Source organism: Colias philodice, chromosome 7 (assembly GCF_061535455.1).
Source record: "Colias philodice isolate Cphi_HAF_F1 chromosome 7, ilColPhil1 Martin Lab GWU primary, whole genome shotgun sequence".
In the NCBI taxonomy this organism is placed as follows: Eukaryota; Metazoa; Arthropoda; class Insecta; order Lepidoptera; family Pieridae; genus Colias; species Colias philodice.
The window spans coordinates 5,111,212-5,123,562 of NC_143092.1; the positions used below are offsets into that span (position 1 = coordinate 5,111,212).

A 12,351-nucleotide genomic window follows, 5' to 3' on the forward strand; every position below is an offset into this window, starting at 1 on the left:
AGAAACATTGCTCAAATAAAGAATATAAGTATATCTAAGTATAAATTTATAATACAAAGTTTTTTTCGTCATAATATGTAAGTATTCTCTGTCACTAATGATAGTTCTACCATTTTTTTCGTTAAGTTATATTAACAAAATGAGAACTGCCATTATAACTATTAAAATCTGCACTATATCAAAAATAAAATGGGTGTTTAATAGTTACAATGCATACATTCTACATTCATTTGAGCATCGCATGAAAAGCCATTAGCAGTAAGAGCATTTATCTCACAGACTTCAAAAGACACCAAATTACTATTCAGAACTTAAACGGTACAAAAAATAACTATAACCTACGAAGCGACGTCTGTCTACGATCAACAGATAAAAAGTTATTAAAATTTATAACGAACTCAGACCCAAGTGTTTCATTTATTCATACGAATATTACCCCGGTTATTTACTCAAAATAAAATATTCAATATCCCGAAATTATATTTTTATATTATACAGGATCAAATACGTGATTCGTTGAAACACATTTAAAAGATAGCATGAATACGATAACCGAATGCTATATTTTAGTGGTACATTTATATTGTATTCATTTCGCTTATCGCATCGCAATGCTTATACTCTAAGACGTTCTTTGAAATACAAAACAGAACGGAATCGCACAATGGTATTCATCATTTAACTCGGCTAGTTGCAGAAAAACTAAGTCGAGTGCTGTGATATTCAAACTGCATCTCTGTAAATGTAATAAACAAAGATCTGCAAGCGAGCAGAAACGTAATACAAAATCCAATGCCTTTATTGTATGCTGGTCTTTTGCGGTGTGGAAATGTTAAAAATTTAATCGTGTTCGAAAGCGGCTCTGGCCGCATTATTGGCACCGTCATATTGAACTGACATAGAGCGATTGGGTCAGGGCGGGGGCACACGATGCGTTGCGGCGGCGGTGCGGCGCCGGAGCGGTGTCGCTGCGTCGTCTTACATAGAAATATCTGTGGCATGTCACACGATGCGCTCCGGCGCCGCACCGGACTTGTAACCACCAAGACGAGGCGGGGAGGGGTGAATGCAGTGCGACGTCGGAGCGGCACCGCTCAGTTGTTTTGCATCACAAGGAAGGACACGCTGTGCAACCCTGCTACGACGCCGCTGCGACATAACAACGTTACGGCGCCGCACCGCTCGTGTGCCCACTGACACGGTGAAATCTTTGCGGTGCGGCGCCGCAACGCATCGTGTGCCCCCGCTCTCACTGAAGGACTTTATTACGTTCTGTAAAAACAACGTAATAGCGTATCGTTTGGGTGATGTTTAAGCTTTGTAGTATCGTAATCGAAATTGCATGTTGTGATGTGTTATTGAACGGAGAAATAGGTCTATTACTTTTGGATAGGTTTGTATACGTTTCTGATTTTGATAGAAATATGTAAATGGAAATATTGTTGTTTGAATAAATTGGTCTTATCATACTAGTCGAATGTTTTAAACATTTTTTTTACAAATACTGAATACTTATAAGATAAGTTACAAACAGCTTTTCTAAAAGATTGTCGTAGCAAGTCTTCTTCGTAGAACCACAGGTAGAACTCACTCTATAAATGAGTTGTGAACTATTTAGATATAAAATGTTATTCAGGAGTATGTCTTTATAATTTTGGTATGAAAATACAAGTTATCAATGGTTATGTGATATTTCATTTTGTGTTTAAATAAAAAAAAATAATAAGAAAAAATATAAATTATATACGAAAATATTCATTATTCACAGACTCTTCACAAACCGACCGAAATATAAACCTTTTTGTGTTTGCAATGTCCTTCGAGCTTAAAACTGTTCATAGCGTGAGGATTTATCCTAATGTTTATGTTCCTTAACTATGTGTAGCTGGAATATGCCACAGGTCGAGTGTAATCCGCTTTATTAATCCCCATATCTGAGAATAAATTGAATTCTTTATATTTACCTGAATAATAAAGTTTCGATTACGTAAATAATTTCTTTACTAATTATTTAATGATTCAGTTTCTAAGCTTGATTCTGGTGTATTCGGATAGTGATGCTTAGTCTATATCGAACTTAGTTTGTGCAAAAAAAAACACTCGTTATGCGAATATTTATAAAGTTAAAATTTCGAAAAAACATCAAATATGTCTTGTAACTAAGTGATTGCTTTAACAGAATCAAAATTCCGCCCCACGCTCGATTATATTAAAAATAACTTGAAATTGAAATATTTGCATAACCGAGATACGAAACTCGCTGGCGCACCAAAATATCGAGCGTCAAAGATATTTTAATGTCATGCAAACGAGCAACACTGCATCAATTGCGAGAGTTCCTAAACGAAGGAAATGGAACTTTTCGCTCCACCCGCAAACTTTGCAAAATATTGGGACTGTTCCAGTTTAATAAAAATTGAGACGCGGCTCTCTCCATATTGCTGCCAGCCCGTGCTACAGGTACTCGCCATTACTTATAAGACTTACGTCATTTACCGGTAGATAAACTCAAGTATTATGAAAGTAGAGATCGAACAAAGAATATTCTAATATAAAATTGTTCATAGAAAAATCGAACATGCCTTACAAAATGCGACAATACATTTTACATTGTAAAATTCTGTTTTACGTGTTTCACGAAACACCAATCGAGTGTTCGCCGAACGCCCAAGGGTCGAATACTTCAAGTTTACAAGTATATATTAAGACAACTTTAATTGCTAACAAGATCAAACTTTCCAAATTTGGGGCCCGACAAATCGAAATCGCTCTTAGCAAAACAAGTATTAATTTTGTATCAGCGTTCCGGCGTTGGGGCGGGCGGCGCAGTAGGGTCCCCTCCCGGACAGTTCTTGCCGCGTCGCCGCCGTGTCTCTACGCGTTGCACCCTCGCTCGCACATATCAAAAACCTTTTCCCATAAAAATCACGTCTTCGCATCTCATCCTGGCACATTGCGATCGGACACTCGACGGACGGCCGCACGCAGACCCGCAGTGCCCGACCTTCGCGGAATCCCGGATGTAAATACATAAACATTAAACAGTGATATTTCCGAAATGTTGATGTGTTAAATTCAACCGAATCATGTGAATTATTTAATAATTGTGGATTAATTAGACTATCGTAAACACGTTGAATGTTTTCAAAAGGTACGTAAACTTTCTCAAACGTAATCGATTTTTCTTATCTGCTGAAATTTATCACGCTATAGTCATAACACTTATTTACATAATGACTTTTGTATTACTTTATGTAATCTTACACGGCATAGTTTTATGTTTTGTGTTAAATTCGTGAATGAAATCATATTTTAGCCTAGTTAGATGTATTTTTGTTTGTCATTTGTTTATTATTACACAGTAATTGGTTATCTTGTGTGTTTTATTTTCCTGTTCCTATTTACAACTTATTTACAAAATGTAGAACAAAGCAGTTCAAACACTCTTGAAAAGCATGGTTGGCACGTTGGCCGATATTATCTGCATTTGCTTTAGACACCTAGTTACGAGTTAGAGACTGGAACAATTCCCATTATAAAGCCTTTATAGTTTTCAGTATGCTAGTGACTTCTTGAATTAATATGTTGATTATTATTTTTACTATTTGCATGCTTCTTAATTTTTTATTTTAGTTCTCAAGTAGTGTTTTGTTACTGTTAAAATATTACTGCATAACTAGCACATTATGTTAATTCTCACTGAAATTATAGTTATAATTTATATATCGTATTACTTAACTTATTATTACGCTACTTAGTTTTGAAATAAAATTACATACCAGGAATATTCAATAATATTTGAACTAATTATTGATAATATCAGTATAATGTTTAGAAATGATCATGAAATTTATTCTAAATAGAACAATAACGATTGGAACACAAAGAACGGATATAATACGTGAATAGAACATGATATAAGCGTATGCAGAGGCATACCTAAACAGCGGTATTACGATAATATCAACAAAACAGAGCAAACCGCGGAACGATAAGCGGTTTTGCTTGCAAATCTTTTTAAATCACAAAAGCCAGTCGTCAAGATCTCGTGTCGAAGAAGGAAAAGAAAATATCCTTTAGGAATGACGCAGCTGCTTAGATTCGGTGCGAAGTTCGGAGTAAATCCGAAATGAAAACACGACGATGTAGGCCACGCTGCTTGCTCACAAGATAAATTCAAAAAGGATTCCCTTAACACATATTACCAACTCAATAAGGATTAAAACTTCATTCGATGGAAAGCTTTGAGTTTTCCTCAAATAAGTTTCATTCTTACGCAGTGTATATTTACTCTTTTTACTTATAAAATGCGCCTTATGCCAAAGCACACAAAATCATACGAATGACACTGTATTAGGTTGCCCAAGTCCTTTAGACGGCACTGAGACGAAAACCATTGTAAGTAGCTACTAGCCTAGCTTTAAAAAGCTTTATTTGCGTCGAAATGTTGTACTAACTTGACCGGTTAAGAACTACTTCCTTCAAACATTTTTTTTTCCAGCAATTCTATATTACACCCAAAACTGTCTCATCCATGAAACTTTTTCTTAGATATCTCCATATTAGACAACTTTTAATACATACTCGTAAAGTCGCAGTCATGATAATGAAGAAAAAGTGTATCAATCCCGACATTTAAAACCCAATTTCATAATTTATTAACAAATTGCGTAGCCTGTTTTATCGGAGCAAGAATAATCAACAAAGCGCTCCATTATTGATATAAAAAGACCGATAAATTTTAACAAGTGGCCGAGTTTCAGTCAACCAATAATTTGCTCTGACAATTAGTGGCATGGAAACATTTTAGAACGCTTTGTTTATTTCCCCATTGTAATTGTCCTTATTCGAGCTCCATGTAAATAACAGTATATTTTAAATCAAAGATTCATTCTGGTTAGGTATATTTTAATCGCTGTGCAAATTGGTAATAGACTGGGGTAGAAGCCTTTGAAAATAATGAAAAGATAAAAAAAATCGCAGTCGGATGAAACCCATTAGAAAAGGAGGGTAATATGATAAAAATGTAAGGAAAAATAAATTACGGTCAATCCGAGTTCGGGAAGCGGGAGGGGGGAGCTTTTAAGAGAAAAAAATGGTTTCTCTCGATTTCCGACAAAACTACAAGTCTTATAGAAAAAAGTTCAATGGCAAAGTTGTAGGTAATTAAAAGTTCTACAACTTTTGTATTCACAATTTTTTCACATAACCTAAAAATTTAGGTGAAAAATTCAAAAAACCAAGTTTTTGGTCTTTTATTTCTATCTACTTCAAAATTTATTTTTTTTTCTACGAAATTTGGTGGAAACTTATTTTATTATGTCCCAAATACACTGTAATTTATTTGATTGAAAATATTTATTTTTTCGCCTTATTTTGAATTAATACCAAAAAAACAACCAATTTTCAATCGAAAAGTCACCCGTCAAAATATCAGCTTTTTTCAAAAACTTGGGGTGCCTTTTATTCATTGAAATCTCTACTTTCATATGGTGTAAAAAAAAATAAACACCACTACAGTAAATGTTCTCAGGAAATGCATACAAACAGTGTGATAATGAGCTTTTACTAAATCAGGCACAATTCTTGAACTCTATATCTTCTCTTGTATCGGCTTTTCGGAAATATTTCAAAAGAAAAATAATTATCTGTTCTAAGTTTAATATTTTACAGCATATTCAAAAGCAAAATGATGTCGATAAAAACATTTCAGGTAGTTCGAGAAGTGTGCCTGATTTAGTAAAAGCTAATTTTCAGACTGTTTGTATGCATTTCCTGAGAACATTTACTATGGTGGTGTTTATTTTTTTTACACCATATGAAAGTAGAGATTTCAATGAATAAAAGGCACCCCAAGTCTTTGAAAAAAGCTGATATTTTGACGGGTGACTTTTCGATTGAAAATTAGGTTGTTTTTTTGGTATTAATTCAAAATAAGGCGAAAAAATAAATATTTTCAATCAAATAAATTACAGTGTATTTGGGACATAATAAAGTAAGTTTCCACCAAATTTCGTAGAAAAAAAATAAATTTTGAAATAGATAGAAATAAAAGACCAAAAACTTGGTTTTTTGAATTTTTCACCTAAATTTTGAGGTTATGTGAAAAAATTGTGAATACAAAAGTTGTAAAACTTTTAATTACCTACAACTTTGCCATTGAACTTTTTTCTATAGGACTTGTAGTTGTGTCGGAAATCGAGAGAAACCATTTTTTTCTCTTAAAAGCTCCCCCCTCCCGCTTCCCGAACTCGGATTGACCGTAATTTATTTTTCCTTACATTTTTATCATATTCCCCTCCTTTTCTAATGGGTTTCATCCGACTGCGATTTTTTTTTGTTTCAAAAATTATCTACTCTAGTCTATAATGCTATGAATTGAGTATGATATTTGCAAATGTTTCACACTTAATGTTTTGACACCTGTTGTTGTTACAAATGTCTGTGTCCGTAAAAAAATCAACATTTAATGGGCACTTATTGTAAATTGTTTTTTGTAATTGTATTATTAATAGTATTTGTTACTTGTTTGTGAAATATAGCACGAATTCACTGTCGATTGGCACTTGGTTATTTGTAAAATTGAATAGGTATAAGCTATGTAATGTTAGGAGGTTTCTTAAGATTTAAAAATGCTACCAATAAAAATTTTCAGGACACGTTAATTTTCCCTTCATTCCTACTAAAGCACTAAATGTTACCTTGTTTTCCAATGTCCTTCCAATATTACGATCAAACATATTTAATAACATATATTTACAAACAATACTTTTTGCATCTACGTTTTATGAACGTAACGAAAATTACAAATTTATATTTTCCTTTTAGTCCGGGTTTTCACAATTTACGTTGCAATAAAGAGAATTCATCTGAAAAGAGTGGCCTTAACAACAGAACTATATAATATTTTTACGGTCATTTGAATTTATTTTATTCGGTTATGTAAGCCTAGATATGTTTAATTGGTTTAATCAATTAATAAGCTTAATTATATTAAAACGTTCTCAATTAAGGTTTTGTAAATATTTTTCGCAGCTTTCTCAGGAAGGCTTGTAACGTTATCATAAAAGAAAACATTATAGTAAGTATATATAAGACAATACATCTTTTTATTATCTACAGTCGCATTATACGTGTTTTAAGAATTTATAAGAAACAACGCATTAGTCACACTTGTGTGTGTAAAATAAAATAAAACCTTTATTGATGTAATAATACAGGTAAAAATAATGAATCATTTTCATAATATTGTGAACAATTAGTCATTTAAGAAATTTTAGATAATTAAGTATATTTTTCAAGAATTGTTGTAATTAGTTGTCCGTCTTGTAACTAAGAATCGGTCGCTCTTAGTTTTTATACCACAATGGGTTTAAGATCCTTAAAAGTCAACTAAAAGCATTTTTCCCGTATTACAAAGTAAGACAGAAAGAGTAATGTCGATCGTTTAAAAGGGTTTTAGAAATATTTTTGCTTTTTATTTTTACACAAATTCCTTTATGGGCACAAGAAAGTCTTTCAAAGTCATTTTATCGAAGTTTGATGAATGAAATTACGATCGGAGACTAATTTAACTTTCCTTTCGAAAGTTCGAGAATTTTACGGATACTGTAAAGATTTTATGTATTTTTTGTGTTAAATTTCAAATATTGCACGGTATCAAAAGAAATAAAAAACATTTAATTGCAAATTATATCTTTTATTAATCACTAGAGGTCCGCCCCGGCTTCGCCCATGGTACATATTTCGCAATAAAAGGTAGCCTATGTCCTTTCTCGGGTATCAAAAAAATTTCCATACCAAATTTATGCAAATTGGTTCAGTAGTTTAGGCGTGATTGAGTAACAGACAGACAGACAGAGTTACTTTCGCATTTATAATATAAGTATGGATTTAAGTATGTATAGATGTCGAAGTCGAAAAAATGCTTTGTGCTGTGGTGACCTATTAATGTAGAGCCATCTTGAGTATAAAAGATTTTGTTTTCGATTGCCGCTGGCAATTGAAAACATGACGTAAGTTGCGTAGCATTCTCATAGCAAATAAAATGTAATAATGCCGCTACGCCGTAGCGCCGTAGCGCCTAGAAGATAAACAAATATCATTTACATTCAGCAAAAATAATAATATATGTACATAATCAATCATAACAATATTAAATTCACTACATATGTGTCTTTACAAATTTTAGAAAAAAAAAATATGACCGTCTGTGATCGTGTGTTGAATGAATGAATGAAAAATTCTTTATTGCACACTAAATACAGGATTTAAAAAATAAAATCGATACAAGTTACAATATGTACAGAGGGCGGTCTTATCGCTGTAAGCGATTTCTGCCAGACAACCCTAAAAACCATGTGTTCTTTCTATTTACAGACTTATTTTGAATCTGACATATAAAATGAACATCAGCAACTTGTTATGGGTAAAAAGTACGCTATACAATGTCTGAACTAATAGAAAAAATTATAGTAAACAGGTCACCTGCGTCTTATCCTAGTTGTTAGCTAATTAGATAAAGGACATGATTAAGAACATTATCGGTTGATGACCATGTCGTGTACTCCGTTTTAAAATGCATTAAAATATATTAATTAGACTCCTTAAAACATAAGTTGTACTCAAACAAAACTTTTCACTTAAACTTCCGAATGTTTAAATAAAACGGATTGTTTTAAGACGGAATCATTTCTGAAAGTAGATCGAACGGAGTGGTGCTTCAAACAAACGGTGTTATCAAATCACTGCAGCGGAGGTAGATTGCCGGTAAAATAGGAGGCACTTATAGCCCACCCTACCTTACCCACCTTAAAAACCGTTTCAAGAATTAACTGCTATGTATTGAATATTTTTTCATGTCTGCGCCTTATAAAAGCAAGGTATATTTCGAAACGTCATAATATCTTTACCACTTTTAATCAAATCTTTGTTTAATTTCAATCTAATATTATAAAATTCTCGTGTCGTGGTGTTTGTAGTTAATCTCCTCCCAAACGACTTGCCCGATTCTCATGAAATTTTGTGTGCATATCAAACAACAAGAACAACGTTTGTCTGGTCAGTTTATATATTGATATGATATAAATCAATACACTGCGCTTACCCATGAGACGTTTCATCAAAATAAATTCCTTTTAAAATTGTTTGTTTTGCGTTATAGTACCACTAGAACATTTATTAGCTTTGAAGCCCGGGAATTGCATGGCTTGCTTTTAATCTTAGAGTTCCGTATATTCGTATTCTTTTGCACTCGATTTTTTAGCTCCTTATCCAATCAAAATAGATTCGATTCGTTTTGAGTGTAATGAACAAATTCTATTGTTCATAAATTTTATGTTGATTTATGTGATTAAACTGATGTTTTTGCTTTACAGTAGGCGTTGTCGCGGGCAACATGAGATGATATTTTATAGCAGAAAAACTGTTAATCTAATAAAATAACTTTTATTTCGGATAAAAGTATAAAGCCTTGAATAGTTTTAACCTGTGGTTTTAACTTATACTCAATTTGTTTGTTTCATTTATTTATGTATACTAGCGGTCCGCCCCGGCTTCGCCCGTGGTACATATGAAAAATAGATGTTGGCCGATTCTCAGACTTACCCGATATGCACAGAAAATTTCATGAGAATCGGTCCACCCGTTTCGGAGGAGTATGCAGACTAACATTGTGACACGAGAATTTTATATATAAGATTATTCATATAGCTAAACTAAACACAGACATAACATTATCTTGTTATGTAATATTATGTTTTATATTGAACTGATTCGTAAACGATATGACTAACAATAGAATAAATGGAATACAATACGTCTGCGAGACCCGAAGCCACATAAAGTCAAACAGTTGTAATGATAACCCGCTCCTACTAGAGTTACACTGAAATATTGCATACGTTGTACTGTTTTGTTAAAACAAATTGTATACAATTCTAAGTATATTGAAATTAGTAAAGAATCATTAAAGTATTATCTACGACCGGTTTCTGAATTGAGTATTTGACATTTATGTCTGCTGTACACGGGCAGAGTGAACGGTAGAGTGAACTAGCATGCTACTCTACCAGTTCTCAGTATTCTACCAGTTTTAGTAGATATTTTAGTACTCTACTCTACCAATGGTGTCAATATTAGTATAGTAAGTAGTATAGTAAGTAGTATAGTAAGTACTCTACCGCTCTACTGTACCGTTTACTCTACCCATGTACAGCGACCACTAGGACGTCTCTTTCTCTCACTATTCTTAAAGAATGCTAATTATTTTCATGTATGTAAGTTTTCTCAAACCTTAATAAAATCAATTCTCATTTCAGAAACCGACTTTTATTAATGATTTTAATTGATAAAAGAATTAATCATGTCTATTTTGAAATTTAAGCTCCTTTTTATTTGCTAGTGAATTTTCCTTTAAATACGTTTAATGTAAAAACTATATTTTTGAAATAACGCTTCTATAAAGATTCAAGAACAAAATTATCCTCATTGAGCTTGCGAACAGTATGAAGATAAATAAGTAACTACAAACATGTTATCACAATATAATATGCAAGTAATTTTCTAAAGTATAAAGCAACAGATTCAGAAATGGTTTATAGTTTAATTAGAAAATACTCTTATTATTTCCTTTTTAAATTGTGCATTTCATTAATTTTAGTAGCTCGCTGCTGCGGATTTCCATTTTGCTATTTTTAATTAAAAATAACATCGATGACCTATTTATTCGCACGCATTCTTTTAAAGTAAAGCTTGTTGAGGTTAAATAAGGTTTTACATTCTGAGAGAAAATTACATAACCCAGTTTGTTTCAAGAATGAATATAGAAGGCTTTTGAACCACAGTTTTTGCAGTATTTGATACGCATTTAAAACGTACATATGTAGTGAAAAATTGAATATATGAAAAATACAAGATAATTAAATTACATTTCTCTGAACTAATCCAATCCTTGGACAATACTGCACCTTTGTACATATCTAAATTCCTAAAACAAACGCTACAACTGAAGGCAAAAGCAATAAAAAAGTAATCAAACTTGTTTTACAGGGCACTCGACGTTCCAAAGATCGCTGTAGGTATCAAAGTTACCCTTTGATGGAGATAAACTAGCTATAAAAGTGAAATACGTGACGTTATTTATATGGACATATAACTTATTCGACATACGCTATTTCATTATGATAGTTGTATGATGAATCTTATGGACAAAATATTTCTATATTAAATTGGTACATTTCAATTTCAAAGCAAATAAATAATTCTTAACATGCTATTTCAACACTACTATTAATATTTCTACATAATAAATGTTTTCTGAGAAATCTTTTTTCGAGTTTCGAGTTTTTCGAGAATTTATTTTTTAATTGTGAGTGTCATTCAACATTCTACGAATACAAGACGTGAACATTAATTAAGATCCGGACAAGTTTTAGTTTTCTAAATGAGGATATTTATTTATGCTTTTATCTTGAACGTTCAATAACAATTTATATGTTATAATACTTAAATCTTGGCCGGGCAATATCTCAGCCTTTGAAGTCGCCTGTTATTGAAAATTGCTAATTAAAAGTCAATTTTCCCGCGTGGCTGGCGTTAAATAAGATCGATCTACAACAAATATGGGTAATATGAAAATAAATTGTTCATAATTTCTTGGTCGGTCAAATTACTTTCGTGCAATATTATTATCGTGATAATATGAGCTTAAATTAGTAAGCTATGATGTAAACACAAAACACGTCGTAAAAAAATGTCTCAAACAAACTAATCTTTATGTTTTTTTGTATCACCATTAAGGAATATTTATTATGTACAATTTACACTGTTACTAAGGAAAACCAATAAATTTCCAAACGAAAACTGAAGAAATGAAACGAAATTATAATAGATTTTTCTTACATTTTTTTTGTATCAAGAATTACTCTTATAAATGCATTTACTAATTGAACTGAACAATTAGTAAATGCATTTATAAGAAACTTTGAAAAGCTCTAAAATCTCAAATAGACTGCACTACTCGTAAGCCATAGAGCTCTTTCTCTAAACTAAGCCTATAAAAATGTATCATATACAAATATAAGCAACGCGTATTTAAACATTAATGTATTCTATAAAAACGCTATCATACATCATTTGAATAGATTGCACAAAAAGAAATAAGAAGGAAGTAAAAGCAAATTTTCCACCGTTTTCACACCCTAGCGTATAAAGTGTTTGAATATTTCATGTTCAATAATTTATTGCGTGATTTACGCAGCTAGGCTTCTGTTATGATAGCATGAGAGGCTGTTACCCTGTACCACCCCGTACCGATTGGAGGCGATAGTTCGTTTAAATATAATTTGTAAT

The 12,351-nt window shown here is 32.3% G+C and overlaps 1 protein-coding gene across 1 annotated transcript in view; it reads left to right on the forward strand.

Moving 5' to 3' along the window:
• Window positions 1-2,862: 2,862 nt before the first annotated feature.
• Window positions 2,863-12,351, forward strand: part of LOC149487051 (semaphorin-2A-like) — a 248,627-nt gene continuing 239,138 nt past the window's right edge. The window contains exon 1 of the mRNA XM_089697292.1: window positions 2,863-3,151. The gene's annotated coding sequence lies outside the window, so the exon portion shown is untranslated. The remainder of the gene's footprint in view (window positions 3,152-12,351) is intronic.